Source organism: Gymnoscopelus braueri (genome assembly GCF_963280865.1).
Source record: "Gymnoscopelus braueri genome assembly, chromosome: 16".
Taxonomy (NCBI): Eukaryota; Metazoa; Chordata; class Actinopteri; order Myctophiformes; family Myctophidae; genus Gymnoscopelus; species Gymnoscopelus braueri.
In genome coordinates, this window is record NC_137616.1 from 16,954,079 (window position 1) to 16,974,427 (window position 20,349).

Genomic DNA, 20,349 nt, shown 5'->3' on the forward strand with positions numbered 1-20,349 from the left:
TGAACCTAGTATCGTAAATCGTATCGTGAGTTGAGTGAATCGTTGCATGTCTATTATTATTTTATTATCATTATTGATGCCAATAAAATTATTCTATTAGTTACGTGGCGGTGTGGCATGCCACAAACTGCCCGATCTACAAGCTCACACCGCTGTCACAATGTGATGCGTTGCTTATACTGTAGATCAGGTATTTTCGCAGGTGACACTGGTGCCCAACTAAGTATGAACCCGTTAACACTGGCCTTTGATCTCTCTGCCTCTCTAGCCCCCTCTCTCTTTCTCTCCCACTGTTTCTTTCTCTCCCCCTCTCTTTTTTTGTTCCTTTTCACACTCTTTTCTCTTTTGTCTCACTTTCTTGCTCTCTATCTCTCTCTCACACACACACACACACACACACACACACACACACACACACACACACACACACACACACACACACACACACACACACACACACACACACACACACACACACACACACACAGGTACATTGTGACTTCAAGGCCCCCCCTTCAGGGCAGACTCACTGACACCATTTGTGACTCTGACTGAGACACATAATCACATGGAATAGAATCATATAATCATAATCATGTGACAGAATAATCTCTTTATGTTTGTCACTTTAACCCATTAAGACCTGAGGCCGATTCTACGAATGCCTTCCACATCAGTAGTTCTCACACTTTCAAGATTTTTCAAAAATAGCAGATGTACAAGCTGGCAGCGCGGCACGATGTGACGCGCCGTGAGCTTGTATACCGGTTTTAATGAGTTAACCCATTTTGGGGGCGGGAACCCCTATTTGTAACTATACCTTTCAGGACGGGAAACCCTTTTGGGGTTCTTGTTGCTATGTACAGTATATATAGCAACATTTTTTTTGTCATTTTTTTAATACATATTTGAAGTTTTTCAGAAAACTTAGGTCAGGAATTAGAAGGCGTTTTTAGAATCTGCCTCAGGTCTAAATGGCTTAAAAACAATTTGCCTTTTCGTTAATTACAACTGTAGTTGTTTGTGAATTAATACAATCCCCCTCCCCTCACCCCCCACTACTAATAAATGCACACAGCGTATTGGACATTTGTAAAGGTGTACATCTGCAATGGGAATAGCGAAGCATATCCCACATAGCAGAGCGCAGACAACCATTTAGTCAAGGTCGACTTATATGGGCATAGGTTATAAATAAGATCCCACATATGGAAACGTTTAGATGAAACGATAATCTGGTTGAAATATTTGGGGTTTCCCTCGGCCTTTGGAGAGGTTTATAGGTGCTGTCGGCGGCGTCAGTGAGGTGTGGTTTGCGGGGCGAATGGAGGAGGGACAACGTTTTTTTGTTTTGTGAGAAAGCTCAGAGTAACGACCAGTGGGGCGGCTCTTCAAAGCAGGTTAGCCTAAGCATGTACATACCATAACCATAGACCATAAGAAGATATCACAGTAGTAGGGGGTCAATAGTGTGTGTGTCTGAGGGGGGGGGGGGTGTTGGGAAAATTGACGATCTACAAGTTCACAACATGTTGCATTATAACGTGTTGTGAGTTTATAGATCGACTATTTTTTCAATTTTTTTAATGTTTGAAAAAATGTTGGAATATTTTTGACTTGCACCTAAGTAGGGACGCTGGGTTGACAGTGGTTAACACTTTCCATATTGGTCCCTAAGTAACGCACACACACACACACACACACACACACACACACACACACACACAGACACAGACACAGACACACACACAGACACACACACAGAGAGAGAGAGTGCTGTAGCATTAAAATGTTCCAATTACTTCCAAGTGAAGGCCATGCACTTGACAGTGACTGTCAGGTGAAGAAGACGGTATCCAATCACTGTGGTTCCATAATAGTTCCATCTCTGCCTCTGCGTCTGCTCCCCGACAGGAAGTAGAATGAATGGGACTTGACTTGTGTACCAATGGTCAGGGACTGAGGGGAGATTGTGGTCTCTCAACACACAGATGCGTTAGCTTACCTCCCACAATTTCCAAATGCTTCCGACCTACCCGCCTGTACTTCAGAAGCTCAGGAAAAGAGTACAAAATAAAGTTGATGTCACGTTGTTTCCCCATTATCGTTTTGCCTATATATATAAACAAAATAAGATGATATTTTAACCCATTGAGACCTGGGACGCATCTGTGTCATTTTTTGATTTGAGCTAAAAAGCACTATATTACACTTTGGCTATTACAAAAATAGCAGATATACAAGCTCATAGCGCGGCAGATCTGCAGCTATTTTTGAAAAATCATGAAAATATGTGCAAATCTTGGATTATTATATTGTTTTAAAGCAAACATTTTTTTACTCAAATCTTTGCTTCTGGGGGTCCCTGGAACAAAATATTTTGAGATGGGGTCGTGGCCAAATACATATAATTTTGGGGGTCCTTGACATGAAAAAGTTTGAGAACCACTGACATAGAAACACGTTTTTGGGCGGTGAAACCGCCCCTATAAGTGAGATTTGGAAAAATGTACAAATATCTTGGGCAGTGAAACCGGCCCTAAAAGTGAGGTTTGGAAATTTGTACAATTATCCTGCGCTGTGATTGGCCAATCACAATCTATTCAGGACTGTGATTGGCCAGTGTCACATGACACATGTGCATAGCCCTATATAAGCAACCATAACTTAAAAAAAAACAATTTATTGTTTTTTTTAAGTTATGGTTTTGTCCATCATAAAGTGTGTTTTACAAAAGATAAATGTATTTATCTTTTGTACATGATTGATCGACTCCATTCAGTATTGTGATTAGCTAGCAAGACACATGCTGACACTAAGTGGCTCTTTCAGATCAAAGCATATATATTGGTTGACTCCATTCAGTATTGTGGTTAGCTAGGAAGACACCGCCCACTTCACACAGGGTGTGATTTTTTCATACTGTTAGTAGTAGGGCACTTTAGAGGCTCCGTGAGCACCCCAAAAACACATCTCTGTAACCTGTTTTTTTTAGGACCCTAAAGGTGTCTAGTTATGATTTCTTCTTGTTGCCGTTGTCAACTAATGTCCCATGGGGTTTATTTTTAACCATTTCTGACACCTACCCCCAACCCAAACCATAACATGGAGATAACAGAGAATACCATAACTCTTGAAGTAAACAACATACAGCGACAAATGAACACATTTTCTATATCATTTTGACCCAAGGAATTCATTAAAGTGGTTATTTTAAAGATTCAAGCACATCTTGACTCTATTTCAGGACATAAACAGCCAAAAACTAGCAGAAAATGTTCAAATCACAATTATCACATCTATATTTCTCTTTGTACTAAACTTTTAAGGTGTATTATTTTTTACCATATGTTTTTTAGGACCTTTATGGTGTCTAGTTAAGATTTATTCTTGTTGCCCTGGTCAAATAATGGCCCATGGGGTTCATTTGAACCCTTTCTGACACCTATTCCCAATCAAACCATAAAATGGAGATAACAGAAAATACCATAACTCTTGAAGTAAACAACCTACATAGACAAATAAACACATCTTTCTATATCATTTGGACACAAGGAATTCATTCAAGTGGTTAATATGAAGATTCAAGCACATTTTACTCTATTTCAGGACAGAAACAGCAAAGAAAATAGCAGAATATTTTGAAATCATATCTATATTTCTCTTTGTACTACATTTTTAAGGTGTATTCTTTTTTACCATATGTCTTTTAGGACCCTAAATGTGTCTAGTTAAGTTTGAATCTTGTTGAATCTTGTTGCCCTGGTCAAATAATGTCCCATGGGATTTATTTTAACCCTTTGTTACACCTATTCCCAACCCGAACCATACAATGGAGACAATAGAAAATACCATAACTCTTGAAGTAAACAACATACAGAGACAAATGAACGCATTTCTATGTATAATTTTGACCCAAGGAATTCATTAAAGTGGTTATTATTAAGATTCAAGCAGGTCTTGACTCTATTTCAGGACAGAAACTGAAAAAAAATAACAGAAAATTGTCAAAATGTCACATCTATATTAATCCTTGTATTAAATACTTAAGGTGTATTCTACTTTACCCCATGTTTTTAGGAAACTTATGGTGTCTAGTTAAGATTTCTTCTTGTTGCCCAGGTCAACTAATGTCCCATGGGGTTCATTTGGTGACCATTTTAAATCGATGTCCTCAGGAGTGGCGTTTTCATATCTGAACCAGACAACGTACAAACACAAATAAACCCACTTTTTCATAGAATGTTTACACCAGGAATCTAATGGAAAGGTCACTGACATGGTACAACCATTCTTTATTGGTGAAAAACACACACATATCAAATTCTGGCTTATATTTAGGAATAATATAACTTTCTTAAATAATCAAAACACAATTTCACTGATCAGTATCATCCATCTCATCATCAAACTCCACCTCATCCTCTTCCCTCTCATCATCATCATCATCATCATCATCATCACTGATGACACCAGCAGCCAACAGGTCAATGAGAGATAGGGGCAGAATTGGCCCACAAGACCAGACAGGCTCCAAAATCCCTCCTTCCGTCTTCTGCCACCATGACCATCATCGTAGGATTTAGGCCTACAAAAGATTGGCTCAGCTGCTCGCTTGTAACAGGTCACTCTATAGTTCCCCCACTGGATGTGGGGGATGAGTGTGTCCTGGCATGGGGGCAAGCGAGCTGGTCCACGCCTCAGCCTCTACTGCGCCTTGATGGAATTCCATCAAGGGCGCAGTAGAGGCTGAGGCGTGGACTTTCGTAGAAATTCATAGTGCAAGGTCCAGCCACCAGGAAACCCCAGGACTTTAAGTTCTTTCTGGGCAATGAGTAAAATAAGCGACAGCTCTGCCAGTTGATGCTCAAGGTCTGGGTTAGTAAGGAGGCAGCATCGCGGCTGGCAAAATGTGAAACAGCTGCTCTCATCGTGGAAGGAACAGCTCATAAACTTGTGGCATTAGATTGAGAAGTGAGTTGATTGATCAATACCTAGATAACTTTGGTGAGTTCTTGTGTTAGCAGATTTGCCAAGAATGATTGTTGATGTTGATGACGACATCAACCTGCTCATCTACCTTGACACTGCCACAGGCAGGCACCGTCAGCTGGTAAATGTCACAGAGCTAGCAACCTCTCTTGGGCAGCCATACTGTAGCACCCTGCGTGGGTACCATCAGGGCTGTACTAGTTCCTTCAAGGGCAAGGTGGCACCACTCAAAAAGCTCCAGAAGAACCCCACATTTCAAAAGGCTTTCAGGTTGGTGTATGATCATCCTAACAATATTTAATGATGATGATGATGATAAGAGGGAAGAGGTTGAGATGGATGATACTGATCAGTGAAATTATGTTTTGATTATTTAAGAAAGTTATATTATGCCTAAATGTAAGCCAGAATTTGATATTTGTGTGTTTTTCACCAATAAAGAATGGTTGTACCATGTCAGTGACCTTTCCATTAGATTCCTGGTGTAAACATTCTATGAAAAAGTGGGTTTATTTGTCTTTGTACGTTGTCTGGTTCAGATAAGAAAACGCCACTCCTGTGGACATCGATTTAAAATGGCCACCAAATGATGAACCATGGGACACGAAGAAATCTTAACTAGACACCATAAGGGTCATAAAAACATGGGGTAAAGTAGAATACGCCTTAAGTATTTAATACAAGGATTAATATAGATGTGATTTGAACATTTTCTGTTAGTTTTTTGCCGTTTCTGTCCTGAAATAGAGTCAAGACCTGCTTGAATCTTAATAATAACCACTTTAATGAATTCCTTGGGTCAAAATCATCTATATAAATGTGTTAAATTGTCTCTGTTTGATATTTGTTGTTTACTTCTTCAAGAGTTATGGTATTTTCTATTGTCTCCATTGCATGGTTCGGGTTGGGAATAGGTGTAAGAAATGGTTACAAAAAAAAACCCCATGGGACATTATTTGACCAAGGCAACAAGATTAAAACCTAACTAGACACCTTTAGGGTCCTAAAAGACATTATGGTAAAAAATAATATACCTTAAAAATGTAGTACAAAGAGAAATATAGATGTGATTTCAAAATATTCTGCTATTCTTTTGCTGTTTCTGTCCTGAGTCAAAATGTGCTTGAATCTCAATATTAACCACTTTAATGAATTCCTTAGGTCAAAATGATATAGAAAAATGTGTTCATTTGTCGCTGTATGTTGTTTACTTCAAGAGTTATGGTATTCTCTGTTATCTCCATGTTATGGTTTGGGTTGGGGGTAGGTGTCAGAAAGGGTTAAAAATAAACCCCATGGGACATTAGTTGACAACGGCAACAAGAAGAAATCATAACTAGACACCTTTAGGGTCCTAAAAAAACAGGTTACAGAGATGTGTTTTTGGGGTGCTCACGGAGCCTCTAAAGTGCCCTACTATAGGATTTAGAAGACATTTTGCAGAATCGGCTTCAGGTCTTAATCTTAAAACATAATGTCTAAAGAGCATACGACTACAGACCGTCTATGTATACATTCGAAGATTGTGGAAGAGATATAGGCTGACTTCAGAGACTAGGTAGGCTGTAACATTGTAGTTGTAGTCGTTCTGGCATTTGTTTTGTCCTGTCTGTGTAGTGGTAACCATAGGACAGCACAAGTCCCTTGCAGCCTTCACCTACCCAACATTAGCACTGAAGGAATCTCAAAGCGACACATCTCCTTACATAGAAAAGGTACAGCAGTGGTATAGCAGGCGCATGGGAACATAAAGAACTGCTGCAGTGGCTGCGTCTCTATTCAGTTGCACTTACAGAAAGGATAGCTAAGAAGCCCCAGTTGGCTGTCCGTCACTCTTCTGAATGAAAGTGGATGTTGTTCAACGGGAGTTTGCTGCTACTGCGTTGCATGCCTCATGGTGTGGTAAGCGGTCCAGACAGCCGTCATGATAGTGTCACCAATGACCCGATAGCCTTGGATGCTAGTTTGTGTGCTAAGAGAATGCCTCGCTTTGTGAGGACTGCCTCTTTCAACATGGACAGTAGTAGATTCGCTATTCAGTCACTTCGTGCCGCGCTATGAGCTTGTAGATCTGCAATTTTTGCTTCTGGGGGAGGTCCCTGTAACAAAGTCTTTGAAATGGGGTTCGGCGGCCAAATGCATAGCAACATACGTTTTTCAGAAAACTGTTAGGATTTAAGAAGGCGTTTGTAGAATCAGCCTCGGGTCTTAATGGGTTAATTCTGAGACGCTTTCAGATAAACTCTGAAAGCGTCTCAGAATGAAAACTTAGGATTTCACTGGTGAGGAAGACTCATCGCTGCTGCTGCCGCCACCAGCTGTGTTTGCAGGCAGCTCACACATGGAGGGTTGGATCGAGATGGAGAGGAGGACGGGAGGAGTGTTGATCGTTGACTGATAGACTCAATCGCGTCATGCATCCATCAATCTCTCTCTCTCACTCTCTCTGTCTCTCTCTCTCTCTCACACTCTTGCTGCTGCTTCTCCTCTCCTCCCACGCGCTCTCACACTGAGTCAGGAATCAGCCCCCTCTCACTTTCATTATCTCTCTCTCTCTGGCCTCTCTCCCTCTCCCCTCCCTCTCTTTCTCCCTATCTCTGCCACTTCATTTGTGACCATTCTGTACCAATCAAATAGTCTGCGGGCACTGTGTGTGTGTGTGTGTGACTGTGTGGTGTGTGTGTGTGTGTGTGACTGTGTGTGTGTGTCGTGACAGCGGCTGCAATGTCACATCCTCAATAGACCTGCTCTGGTGGCCTGCCTCATCCCTCTAATTGAGCAAGAGCCACAGCCCACCTGAGGGCAGAAGGCTCCCATTGAAATGATGCAACTCAGTGTCTAACTCCCAGTGAGTTCCAGAGCTGTGTATATACGCCGTAGAACTGGCCTTACACTGTAGGTTCTAGGCACCGCAGCCATAATTGGAAAGAAATTGTGCCACTTCCATACTTACTGTAACTTCACAGGTCTTACCAATTATACTAATAATTATGGCTCTGTTCCGTTTAGTGTAGCGCAGTGGTTCTCAAAGTTTTTAATTTCAAGGACCCCCATAACTCTCACAGTTACACACCCGTAAGGGGCCATTTTGAACCCCTTCAAGGAACCATGAGGGTACCTTAGCTCTGGTCCATTCCGTTAGAGGGAGTTCTCCTTAACGCTATGGTACTTTCGAGCCGTTGCCCGCACACCCCCGGCATCGCAGGCTGCGCAGCTTCTCGTGTGTACTCAAAATTAAATATACACTTTCGCTACTCACCAAAACAAAGACCGGTTTAAGATGTTGAAAGCCTACTTTCCTCAGTGGGAACACTCGTAGCCCCCCACCTCATGTCTAAAATAGACCTTTTGGCCAGAAAATAAAATATTTCACCGGAAGGAAAAAATCTGGTCAATGGAATGTTTCTATTGACAAGATCTGTAGAGGGCTCAGTGGAGTAGCTAAAACATTTTTCCCTTCCGGTGAAATATTTTATTTTCTAGCCAAAAAGTGTATTTTAGACATGAGCTGGGGGGCTCCCGAGTGTTCCCACTAAGGAAAGTAGCTTTCAACATCTTAAAACCGTCTTTGTTTTGGTGAGTAGCGAAAGTGTATTTTTTTATTGTTACTACAGACGAGAGGCTGCGGCCGCTGCGCTACCGGCGGTGTTCGGGCAACGGCTCGAAAGTACCATAGCGTAGGAAGGAGAACTCCTTCTAACGCTATGGACCAGAGCAAAGGGTACCTGGACCTTAAGACCTTAAGCAGAGTGATTCCAGTGAGCCAACATGCACAATATCAGCCGCTTCACTCTGACCAGAATGGAACAGACCCTTAATTTGTATAATTGGTAAGACTTGTGAAGTAAGGAAGAGGCCCAATTTCTTTCCAATATAATATGGCTGTTGTGCATATAGTTTTTCATCTTTAGTGTAAGGGTTTTAACCACAAGAACCCTAGCATCCCTATTCTGGGGCCGGATATTCCACGAAAATGTACCAACGCATCGAGGGAAAAATAAATGAGGTGGCTTAATATGGGGGGAATCCCTGCTATTATTGGAATAGGCAACCTGTATATGAGGTGGGGGTTTTGCCTTGGAGGCTGGTCTCATTCACACTTGGAAGCGTCTCTGTCGTGCCCGTCCCACCCTTTAACCTCTGTGACCCTGGCACTCCCCGCGAAGGGGCAGGAAGTGGCTGCGGTGTGTTTCCTGTCCTGGAGCCTGCGCTGGCTTCCTCAGCCAATGAGGAGGCTGACAGAGCCCTGGGGCAGGAAAGCCAGAGGAAGGAACCATGTCTTCCTGCCGCACAGTCACCGCACCGAACTAAGCCTGATTCATACAGTACTTCGTCGTACAGTGGTGTTGCCTGCCGAAAATAAACAGATCTACGAGCTCACGCATATTGTGAGATAGTAGAATGCCTATTTTCGGCGGCGCCGATGGCCGAGTGGTTAAGGCGCGTACCTTTTTTTTTATATAGGCTCTGATGCAGCGAGTCCCGGGTTCGATTCTCGAGCTCGGTGGACCTTTGCTGAATGTCACTCACTGACTCTTTCCCTGTTTCCTGTCAGTCTCCACTGTACCATCAGTAAAGGCAGAAAAAGGCCCAACAAATCTAAAAAAGAAAAAGAATGCCTATTGGTATAAATCAGCCTTTTTACCGCCGTCCGCCACCTGAACCAGCAATCATGGTTTCTCAAGAAAATCATTATTCTCCCTAAACCTCTGGACTGAACAGAAAGAAAGTTATCTTATGAAGAGAGTCGGTCATTACATTTTCATTGAATTTGTGCTTTCCCTATTTATTTCACTTAATTATTGAAAAGATTGTGCTGCCAGTGCGGCGTGATAATTTAACTTTCACGAACGCCTTTGCCCATTGATTGACAGCGGGCTTCTCTTCCAGTCCAGACAATGAACTTCACTTCTTTTACAGAGAATCCTCACAGAGCTTTTTTTTCACATCCCGCTTGAAACGGGCGAAATAATCGAAAAGCTTTTTACAGCTTTTTTTTGTACAGTACTGTACGTCCGGATGCAAGACTTGCAAAGCACTTTGGCGAGATTGCCATTGATTCACGGCGCATTGTAGGAGCGAGCAGAGGGGGTGACGGTGAGCCTTGAACCCTGCCAAAAAGGGAGCTTACGCAACACTGGCATTTGTTCACAGCGAAAAGAACGAGACCTTTGATGGAACGCTCAAACGCCACCTGTTTGTACAGTATGGGAACGTGTTGTTAGCTCAGTGGAGCTACAGCACCACATCGGTATGTGTGAAGGCCGGGTAAACAGTAATGCCGCGCAGAGGCACACTATCATCTTTCATGCAAGGTATACCTTAAATGTTTTTCTGTTCTTGTTTTGTCTTGTTCCCCAGGCCTCTTTTATTTGGATGTTGCGGCATGGTCTGCTACCTCAGATTATATCAGGCTTGGGTCAAAGTTGTTTGTTCTTGTCCTCTCTTGAACAGATGAAGGGTGTAGCTTGCGTTGTGGAATTGCACTCAAGAAGAATCGTTATTATGGGCCAAGTTTGCTTTGTGTGGCCACACTCCTAACCCAGACTTTAGCTCTTATCTTTAGCTTGTGTTAATACCGGTGCTAATGTATATTCATACATTCCAGCCAATGCATAATAATTACTTTAAGTTGGCGTTAGCCCCTTTTTTCGTGTAGTGGGTGTTTATTATTCTCCTAACCCAGCTGGATGAGGATGCAGATCAAGAGGATATTCTGAAAAGGTGGAATTCCACTGGGTTTTTATTTTTTCCCTTTTTTCCCTTATAGCTGTACATCTTTTCCCCCCCCTGCTGTCACCCTCCCCATCAATCAATCAATCTCTCTCTCTGTCCTCCCTTCTCCTCATGCAGAGGAACCAGGATACATATACACAACTGCGTTGGTGAGAGTGAGCCGATCTTGCTTCTCAAATTCAATCTCCTTTTGTTTAGAGGCTTCCCAATGTGCTGTTGCCTACTATGCCATGCAGTTTGGTGATCTGCCACTCTGCTCTGAATGCTGGAATCACTCGTTCTCTCCTCAGCGTTGCCAGGAGGAAAGTCACCTGCTGCTGAGAGACTGCAAAATGAGAGACAGCTACTTATTATGGTGCCACAGAAAAGCACCATTCACTCACAACCTGAACCCAGTGTCACATTCATTGTCAGTCACTCGCCTCTCCTCTCCCGCCTCAGTCTGTAGCGTAAGCAAATGAAAAGGCATTCTATCACGAGATGAAATGGAGCTAGGGGAGCCATTTTGAGCCATTAAATACAGCTAGAATATGTAATTATCACCTTTCCCCTCCGGTTTCTGTCAAACACACCATCGCCGCTCTACCCTCCACCCGTTGACTTGGCCTAGTTAACCCATTAAGACCGGGAACGCACCGAGTGCTGCGCTATGAGCTTGTAGATCAGCTATTTTTTTTTTATCGTGAAAAAATATTATTAGGATTTAGAAAACCTTTTTTGAATCGGCCTCAGGCCTTAATGGGTTAAAGTACCTTACTCGACAATCACATTGAAGTGCTACTTTTCATTTTTACAACTTAAACCCTATATACTTTGTTGAATGGGGTCCTCCAGGGCTTTATACTTGATCCTCTCCTTTTTTCACTGTACACCAGATCTCCTCACAAGCTTACAAGCTCACAAATGTGTTGAAATGTGACACATTGTGAGTGTGTATAGCTCTGCTGTTGCCATGCTTAGAATAGGGTTCATCATGTGGTTAAGCCTTCGCGCTGTATTTCTTTGACCCGGGTGTTTGAACACAATTTCAGAAAGTTTGACAGGGAACTTTCAGAACCTACAGTATACTGTGATTAAACATAGGCCTAACAGGTGGTGTACTTCAGTTCAGTGTGCAAAAAGTAAGAGCCACTAACATACAACTGATTGTATTGGCCGCCTGTCAAACACAGTGAGACATGCAAAGCCGGATTCATTAGCAGCGCTCTGCCTCCGCTGTCTGTCTGCCTAATAGCTGTCTGTCTGCCTAATAGCTGCCTGTCGTCGACCATGTTCCCTTGAAACCCATTAAGACCGAGAAAGCATCTGTCATTTTAGATTTGAACCACTTTAACCATTATGTTATACTTCAGCTATCTTTGAAAAAAATATATAATTGTGCAAATCTTTCAAACATTTTCAAACGCAGCGAACATTTGTAACTAGATCTTTGCTTCTGGGGCGTCCCTGGAACAACATATTTTGAGATGGCAAATACATACATTTTAGGGGTCCTTAACGTGAAAAAGTTTGAGAACCACTGATATTATTAGCCTGGTAAACCCCCTCCCTCCGGAAATCTCATTTGCATTTGATTTCAGGGAGGTCTGGGATTGCGCAGGGAGTAGAGATGGCCGAACACTGCGTGTCCGAACCAATCAGCGGCTGCTAGGGGCGGGATCATCCAATCACCTGCCTAGTAGCTTGAAAAAAAGAAAAACTGTCTGTCATCGATTCTGCGACCGGAGTCTCAGATGGGAAGTAGGCTGTGAAACAAATGTGTGTCGCAAGCTTCTTCCATTTGACGGTGTCAGGTTATGATATTATAGCAACGTAAGTTTAAAAAAAAAAAAAAACTGTTAGGATTTAGAAGACATTTTGTAGAATCCCCAGAAGCAAATATTTAACAGTTAAAAATGTTTGCTTTAAAAAGAAAATATATAAATATTCAAAGATTTGCACACATTTTCACAGGTTTTTCAAAAATAGCAGATCTACAAGCTCATAGCGTGGCACTCGGTGCCGCACTATGAGCTTGTAGATCTGCTATTTTTGAATAGCCCAAAGACATCTAGAATGACACGGACGCGCTCCCGGATTGAACAGGTTAAAAAAAGAACACTTTACGTTGTTTGAACCTCATCTCCATAAATTGGTCCGACTCCTCCCACTTAATGCTCGCTATATGACCGTAGCGCCACTGTCGTCTCCATCTGTTTCTTTAAGGCGTCATCATCGGCACGGCAACCGTTCGAAACCATCCACAGGCCACGCCTCTCTGACACACAGAGGGAGAGGGAGGAGACAGTGAAGTGGCGCTGTATACACGGAGATGAGGTGGAAACAAGGTGAAGTGTACCTTTAAACCTCACAACTTTGATCAGACTCAATTATAAGGCTCAATTATACAGCGAGCTCTCGTTTCTTCTTTCTTTCTCTCTCTCTCTCTCCACCTCTTTCTCATACTCGTCCTCTCATTTTCTCGCCCCCTGCCTTATAATTTTCTCTCCGTCGTTTATTCAAACTTCCCCTCTCTCTCTCTCTCTCTCTCTCTCTCTCTCTCTCTCTCTCTCTCTCTCTCTCTCTCCCCTCCCTCCACCGTACGTACATCAGAGACTCCCCGGGCCACCGTGTTAACTCATTAAGACCTGGAACGCATCTGTGTCACTTTTGGATTTGAGCAATTTCTTTTTATTATTTTACACTTTTGGCTATTAAAAAATAGCAGATATTACGAGCTTGTAGATCTGCTATTTTTGAAAAATCTTGAAAATGTGTGCAAATGTTTGAATATATATATTTTTAAAGCGGACATTTCTAACTCAAATCTTTGCTTCTGGGGGGTCCCTGGAACAAGATGTTTTGAGATGGGGGGGTCGGCGTCCAAATACATATCATTTTGGGGGTCCTTGACATGAAAACGTTTGAGCACCACTGAAACATACGTTTTTCAGAAAAGTGTTGAGATTTAGAAGACATTTGTAGAATCGGCTTCAGGGTCTTAACGGGTTAATTACACCACATCTCTTCTCTCGATTATTCACCACCATGCTATTTCTGTCCTGCTTCCCCCCCCTCAGCGGGCGAGCTCTCCTCACGTTGTATTTGCCGGCATGTTGCTAAGGCTTTTGTTCGCCTGTTTTGGTTGGCGAGGAGGAACCACTTCCACAACAAATGGCTGCTTTAGCCTTGTCTGTTATTGACACAGATTGGAGGGCTCGGGGGCGCTGTGGTGCACGGAGGTGGCGGGAAGGCCCAGTGGCGCTACTGCTGCTGCTGCTGCTGTTATAGACGCAGGCAGTGCTGTAAAAAGTACCCAAATGTTTTACTTAAGTAAAAGTATCAATACTGCAATGTAGAAGTACTCTGTTACAAGTAGAAGTCAGGAATTCTAAATTTAAATTGAGGAAAAGTATTGGTACGAAAATGTACTTGAAGTACCAAAAGTAAAAGTACAAAAATGTTTGAAAATAGCAGATCTACAAGCTCACAACGCGCCGCGATGCGACCCGTTGTGAGCTTGTAGATCGGCTTTTTTCAAATAGCCTATGTATAAAATAGGGCTGAAGTGGTTAATGTATCTTTTATAATAATTTATGTCTGCAAAGTAACTAGTAACTAAAGTTTTCAAATAATTGTAGTGGAGTAAAAGTACAATATTTGCCTCTGAGATGTAGTGGAGTAAAAGTACAAGTATAGACAATTGGAAATACTCCAGTAAAGTAAAAGTACCTCAAAATTGTACTTAAGTGCAGTACTTAACACATTGGGTGCCAAAACCGTATATATACGGTTTTGCGCATACTAACGTTGAGTGCCAAAACCGTATATATACGGTTTTTTTTTTTTTCCTTCACAGCAACAGGAAATATCACTCCTACAAGATTTAGACTCCAATCCACCTCCTGGTTAACTTATGACTTCAAAAACCTGTATCTCGGCTCCTGTGCACTTTTTTTTTTTACAATGTTAATTTAACTATTTTCAACTGGCTGCAACTATGGAATGGATTTCCGAATGTTTTAAATTTTTTCCCCCCGATTGTACGAGACCTGTATGTGTGTAATGAGGGGATCACCGTGAGGACGGTGATCACTGAAAATATTTTGTGACTACTTGAAAAAGGTTCAAAATGTTTAAAAAGTCCTGGCACTCAAAGTATAATATTTTAATAAACCTCTGGCACCCAATGTGTTAAGTAAATGTACTTAGTTACTTTATACCACTCGATGGGTTATGGAGCTGTCCTGCTGTCGTCTGTATAATGTGATCATTATTCCTCTTGCGCTCACGTTCACTGCTCCTTTCATAGAATAGATGTGATGGAACAAACAGAGGAAAGTCTTTTGTGAGCTAGATGTGTGAATTCACACTGGTCAACCAATAAATGTGTCCGTGCATTCTGCACTTCCCACACCTTTGCATCAGCGTCTTCGTACCAAACACACCCACACACAGGAATGCCACTGAAAAACTACTGGATGCGTAGGCTGAAGGCTTTTATAAGACCTTTTATATATTTTTATATCATGTATAAATGTATACCGTATACATTTCTCTGGCCCCCGTGGCTCATTTGCAATAGTATCTTTAACTTTAAGGATATGTGTCGGATATAGAAAATGCCCAAAGCTTTTAACCATCAAGGTTTCGCTGTCGGCATACTGGGTCCCTGTGATCATCGGAGCCACAGCTGAGCTCTAATTGGTGTTGCAGCGAGCCAGGTCACAACCTGCTCTTTGAACACCAGAGGAGAGAGAGGGAAAATGTCCATTTTGCCCATTGATCCGGCCCAGCAGTCAGATCCATGCTGTAGCTGAGAGCTGTGGTCTGTCTGGCTTATCTTTTGGGTTTTAATTGGACTTACATAATAGTGACCCATTCTGGGCCAGAAAGGGCACCGTCACAGCGCTTCGGATCCATTATGCCCCTTTTCTACAGCCAAATACAATGACTGCAATTATTGATTCTATTCTTAGCGGTTATTCTTTCGTTTATTTTATTTTATATTATATATTATATATATTTTGTATATATATATGTATATATTAACTAATCGATGTGAACAATTTACTAAATCAATAAGTCTGATCAAGCACTTAAAGGGACACTTCACCCCAAAAAAAACGTTGTTTCAATGGATTAGTCACCCCATGGAGACTTGAATTCATGGATATTTTTTAGTTTTTGTCTCATTCCTAAGACAATAATTTGATGACCAGCGGACCGGTAGGCAGCGGTTCCGGTAGGAGACGCAACGGAGACTCGTTGTGTCTCCTACCGGAACCGCTGCCGGTCATCAAATTATTGTCTTAGGAATGAGACAAAAACTAAAAAATATCCATGAATTCAAGTCTCCATGGGGTGACTAATCCATTGAAACAAAGTTTTTTTTTGGGTGAAGTGTCCCTTTAAGACCTAAAACATTGAGCAATAGTGAAAATAGCCAATCTACAACAAGCTTGCAATGCGATGCGTTGTGAGCTTGTAGATCTGCTATTTTCTGTTCTTTTGTACGACGCTCTTGTATGGCATTAACTTCCGAAAAATCATAAAAGTTGAAATACGGAGGTACAAGCTTTCTGCTCGACGGCAACAATATTTTTAGGCTTGGTTGAAAGGAACTGAATCCTACTCGGAGGACCTTTTTTCTTTGTGTCTATAAGTGTGTGTTATCTGCCGTTCACTTATTTATCACCTGATGTGTGTGAGTGTGAGCGAGGTGCGATTGGAACTGTGCCAAAGTAAATGTCACTGAAGTTCCATCTTTCTTCTCTTGTGAAGTGAACCGCAGGCGCGCCAAGGTTGTCTCCACACACTCTCCTCAAAGGATTCTCTCTTTCATTTTTCATGCCCTTCAATTCTGCCCTATTCTATTATTTTTTATTGCTCTTGGATCATTATTTCAATTATTTATTAATTTGTAAAAAAGAATGTAATGTTTGTTTCAAATTGCAAACTATCGGCAGGATACTCCACCTGGAATAATAATAATAAAAGAACAGATCTACTAAAAATAATAACCAATAAAGAAAAGCCATTAAATGTACAGTAAGAAGATGGGTATTATACCCAACCTCGCAGTATGCCTCCCACACTGGTACCTTTGGTGCTATTGTCCTGATTCATTTATCTCTAGACATGATGGGAATATACAGCTGTGGGGTGGATGTTCCCAGCCTCTTAGTATTTAATGGGTTTACATGGACCATAATGGCTAGTGGTGTTCCATAACGCTATGTACAGTAGGGTGCATAGCAGCTTCCGGCTCAGCGCTAACCCTTTTCTCATTAAAGAAAAATGTGCATAAACTCTTTTAATGACATCGCAATAAGATAATATTTTTATTGTGATATGTACTACACAAGATACTGCAGATATTGCAATTTGTGCGATGAACACGCCCTCTTGCAGTATATTGTAATAATGTAATGCTAAAATGTAAACCGCTATGGAGCCTACTCTTGCTAGGCATTAGGGTTTTTTACCGGTAGGTATGTCAATCCACTCAATATGAGAAAATCATTTCCCAGTTTGTGGGGAAGGAGTTGTAGTCTTGAAGACAGGTTTCCTTGTCCCTTCCTGTTCTGTTCCTGTCAAGACTCAATGCTTATTTAACCACTTCAGCCTTTGTCGTACGACAAATAGCGCGAATAGCCGATGTACAAGGTCACAGCGCGTTGCTATTTGTGAGATTCTGAAGATCTTGAAAAATGTCTTCCTACTGTATTATGAACATGCCCAAAATATGGACGTCAGGTTCAAAGTGGTTAATCTAGTCCACACGTTCTGGTAATGAGCCTGACATGAGTCTAATGGGCCTGTGAGATAACAGCTTGTTACATCACTATTAGCCTATAAATAACAGATGGAGAGTGAGACCGCGGGGCAAACCACTCCACCGTCCTACCCCTTGTTCTACCACCACTACCTAGCCATGAATAATACATCCAGCCATCATCATCATCAGGGCAATCAGCTGTATGGATTTGATTCCATCGAAGCTCATTCAACCCAGATACCATTGCGGAGATGTTTGCATGTTGCTGTTTGGTTCTTGACCGAACAGGAGTCATGTAAAGTTCTTCACTTCAGCCAGGGCCATGTATGACAGATTGGTCGTTGATCCGGGCATAGAAACGTGTTTTTACCAATAGTTTTAATGGGAACAGAATTGGTTTTGATGCATGTCTTTGAAGGAGATGATAGCCGACAAATACCTGCGACACAGAAAGACAGAAAGACAACTTTGCGATAGATCAACAAACATAGACTAGGGGTACAAAAGTGAATCGAACTAATCGATTTAAACAATTAGTTAAACTAATCAATTTTAGTAAAATACTCTATTTTGGGGGGAAATGTTGCAATATGCAATAATTTCAACTCTATTTTGGGCATGTCATTATAGGCGAAACTTCTGGAAAAAAAATCTGAAAATAGCAGATCTACAAGCTCAGCATGTAGATAGGCTATGCTCGATATTGTTATGCAACATTGTTGTACGCCCAAGTATAAAGTAAGACTAATTGATTTATTGAAAAAGTAATCAGTAGGATTATCGCTAAGAAAATAATATTTGCAGCCCTAATCCAGACTGCTGTGTTGTTGATGTCAATACATTTGGGTTTCCAAATCCAAACACAGTTTGGCAAAAGGAACCCCTGTTGAGGTTGGAAAATTCCTGTGGTCTCCACATACATACACTGTGGTTTCTCTCACTTTTCCGCTTGTGTTTACAGAGCACACAAAGTAAACCACTTCCGATTCTCCAGGTTGACAGATATCAAAGCCAGCAGCTCGCTGTTCGGTGTCCTCTGCAGTCTAGAAGTTTGTCTTGTCTTTGATAGGACTAGGAATTATTCCAGGAACCGTGAGGGTGGGCTGCTGATAAACTAAGGAATGGGTGCTACTGCTAATGTTCTTGGGAGTTTGGCATGCAGAGATATGCGATGGGTGCCATCTTTGTCGTGATCTCGTTTGGCCCAAAACCCCGACCCTGTGGCCTTCCAGCAGAAAAGTCTAAAATGGTCACTTCACTAATCGAGGTATGTTCCTCCCAAACCCTGAGGTTTGCACCTCAGGGTTGGGAGGAACAACAGCGCTCTCTATAATGATGTGTCATTGCACTGCTTCCTCCCTCCAGCCTCCTCACTAACCTGAAGCCGGGCTGAGCTTCCCTCTGCGGCTGAGCTTCCCTCAATACCTCCAGCTCAGGTGACAATCCCCACACACGCGCACACACACACACACACACACACACACACACACACACATAGCTGCTACTGTCATCAAACTCCTTCAGACTGTCTTGATTTGCAGTAGAAGCCAGCAGAGCATAACAGGCGCGCCTCTCTACCTAGCAGAATCTATAATGATCATTTCTACATCACCATGCACAACCTTCCTCTCATCTCCAAAACCTTTGTTGATTTTTCATTCAATCGATAGTAGGCGAATTGCCCGGTGCTTTTAACCACTTAAACCCTATAGCAGGGGTCTTCAACAGGGGGTCCGGGACCCCTAGGGGGTCCTCAGAGTTACTACAGGGGGGCCACCAAATGTGGTGTGTGTGATAGGAACTTTTTTTTTTACATTAATGCACTTGAACCCTAGAATTCCTTTTCTTAGGAGAACATTAGGCAAAAATAGCAGATACCTCAGCTTGTAGATCGGCTATTTCGGCAAAGAGGTTTGGTGTAGGGGAAAAAACTGCTGATCAAGTAGGCTACAGGTTTTCTTAGTGTTGACGGTGTAAGTATTGAGTGGTTAACTGACTGAAAATACACATTAACATGAATCCAACACTGATGATGGTAATGTCAAACTAGTCTACGAAGCTTTATGAAATCCATGAAAAGGTTTAATCTGCAACATAATGTTCTACAATATGTAGTGGGGGGTCCCTGCTTCATCTCTCTCTCAGCGAAGGGGTCGTTAGTCTGAAAAACGTTGAAGACCCCTGCCCTATTATATACTTAAACCAATAGTTGACCCGGGTCAGCTCTGTACGCGTTGTGAGCTTGTAGATTCACTATTTCTGTTCAATGTTCGCCCCCCCGGAATAGCGATGCTAGGGTTCATGTGGTTAAATAGGCTCTGTTTGACCCGATGTGATGCTATAATGTCGGCAGATAATAACTACACTCGTCTTATTGTTCTGGAGTGGTTAGTCCACCTCCACACCGTGGGAGGAGGACAACGATGTGCATTATACAGTACATGAGAACGGAACAGATGCTAGTTTTTCACTTTAATTTTTTTTTATTATGTACAGTTGAACAATAACAATCAGTCACTGTGACGTTGAAAAGCCAGCATACTGCAAACTCTTGAACCTTGTGCAATGTGTGCACGGTGCTGTATCTTTCCGTCTGTCTATATGCACGTGGGATTAGGAGGACTTCCGAGCCTCTCGGCTGTTTACTGTGTTCTCTGTCACGCACGCACGCAGAGACACGCACACGCGCACACACACACACACACACACACACACACACACACACACACACACACACACACACACACACACACACACACACACACACACACACACACACACACACACACACACACACACACACACACACACACACACACACACACACGTACACACACACGTACACGTGATGGAGGCTAGAC

General features: G+C 42.2%; 1 protein-coding gene across 3 annotated transcripts in view; it reads left to right on the forward strand.

Annotated features, from left to right (window-relative positions):
- The window catches only part of sipa1l1 (signal-induced proliferation-associated 1 like 1), a 139,333-nt gene that overhangs the window by 46,372 nt on the left and 72,612 nt on the right, over nt 1–20,349 (forward strand). The window contains exon 3 of one of the 3 annotated variants that reach the window (XM_080453627.1): nt 18,854–18,924. The exons of the other annotated variants lie outside the window; for them this stretch is intronic. The gene's annotated coding sequence lies outside the window, so the exon portion shown is untranslated. The remainder of the gene's footprint in view (nt 1–18,853; nt 18,925–20,349) is intronic. 3 annotated transcript variants of the gene reach the window in all.